We start from the raw sequence: 2,153 nt of genomic DNA on the forward strand, positions 1-2,153 counted from the left end.
CTCATATGCACATGCAGGCACACAGACACATACTCATGTGCAAACACACAAAAGTTTGAAAGTCTTTTTAATCTTAGTATCTGCTGCCTCTTGTGCTGAAATTATTAAATAGTACCATCTTCTGAAATGCATGATTAACTACTCTGTTTACCAAACTTCTGATATGAAAATTAAGACATTTTGTGCATCAGATCAGTGCCACACAAAATCCTAGGAATTTCATTGGCCTGGCTACTTGATTTTTGGATAATTACTCAGTGATTGTGATAACTATCTATAATAATAAAAGCATAATATGCTAATTAGACTGGATATCCTTCCGGATGAAGCCGGGGCTGCCCAGGTCCCAGGTGCCTGCCAGTGGCCAGAGGGAAGCCTGGGTCCCAGGTGTCAGAGGGAAGCTGGCAGCTGGAGGAAGGAAGGCCTATTCTTGCATGAATTTTGTGCATTGAGCCTCTAGCACTGTTTATAACTAACCATTTCTAATCCCATGGTTACCTGCCTCAGCTCTTGCCTCAATCTTAGCTCCATTTCAACATGTAAATTTTGGAAGGACACAAACATTCAGTCCATAACACGTATCATTCTTACTTTTACAGGCAAGAAAATAAACTTAAAGAGGTAAAATAAATTAAGTAAGGAAGCTGTTAAGAAGAAGATCCAGGGTTGGAAAACAAATCTAATTCTAAACTCTACAGTCTTTCCTCACTAAGGCCTTGTCTTCACAAGCTTTTTTTATGTGAATTTTATTTATTAAAGCATACAAAATAAATTCCAGAAGCAACACCAGTATAAACTCAACTACTATTTTGCATAAACTTTGTTGAATGGGCCATTTTACCATGTCAATATTATGGACTATATCACTTAAAGAAATAATTACTGCTTCCAGCTGGAGAACAAATTTGAGACTATGTTTATATAATTTCAGACATTATAATCAATGAAAACTCATTGTTCATAAATTTTTGCATATCAGGTATATTCCATCTATACAGAAAATGTAATGCATTGATAAACTGAATATATTCTTTTCTTCTTATTGCTTTGAGAACATTTTAGAAATATAACTTTAAAATAACATGGAGAATTCAGGACTACAGATAAAATATACAAAGAAAAAGTATCACCTCTTTTCTTTATAAAAAAATTAGCCTTAGATAATTTTGATGTCAGTATCAAAATGTTGATACCGGCATCATGTACTAGTGTCAAACATACTGTTATTGATTTTTCTCTATATTGATAGTTACTGATATTCACCTCTATATGAATAAGTATAGGACATTTTCATTCAAGATAATGTCAGCATGTCTGATAGATCCATTGCTTGAACAACAGTTATATTCTCAGTCAGAATCCTTGGAGCAAATTTAGAGACTACTTAACTGGGTTTTCTGATAAGGCTGGAGGCCAGAGCTCTGCAAATGGGCTTTATATAAAGATGTCATGGACAAGACAATCATCATTCTTTTTATCCACTTAGCATCTCAGCATCCTTTTTATGTGGGGCAATTCTACACTTTATAAATCTTCATAGCAGGAGAAGTAGATTCCCATCCCAGAAGTGGGAAAATGTAAGACATTCATTTCCCGGTCTCCCTTGAAGTTTAGGGTATAAGGACCCAGGCTCTGCTGATCACATACATCCACATCAGACTCTAATTCAGAAGCTGGTCTCTCAAATTGGCAGCATTAGCAATTGCTGTAAGGTTGAGAACTTGGCAGAGTCCGAACTGTGGCAGCTGGTACTCAATGAAGGCAGCAACAATTTCATCATCAGGCCAGTGTTGAAGTGTAGCTTGGGTATAAGACCTACTTTTAAGCACTTAGCCTAGTACTCCAGTCTCCCAACTGTGCTGAGAGCTCCCTAATATCTCACTAATCAATATCTATTCTACTAAAATTATCTGGAGTTTATTTCTGTTGTGTGCTCCTGGAAAGCTCTTGATTCAAAATTCTGTCTCTATTTTACAAAAGGACCAATAGTAAGCTTATGCTAATAGGCAGTAATGGAAAAGAATTATTATTGAATCAAAGAGGAATGCCAAACTGATCATTAATTGAATGTCTATTGCTATTAAGTAATGTTAACTCTAGTAATTATCACTAGTCAGTACTCACAATCTCAAAGATCTTTTTCCAGGTCTATT

Source organism: Myotis davidii, unplaced genomic scaffold, assembly GCF_000327345.1.
Source record: "Myotis davidii unplaced genomic scaffold, ASM32734v1 scaffold1171, whole genome shotgun sequence".
Classification (NCBI taxonomy): domain Eukaryota; kingdom Metazoa; phylum Chordata; class Mammalia; order Chiroptera; family Vespertilionidae; genus Myotis; species Myotis davidii.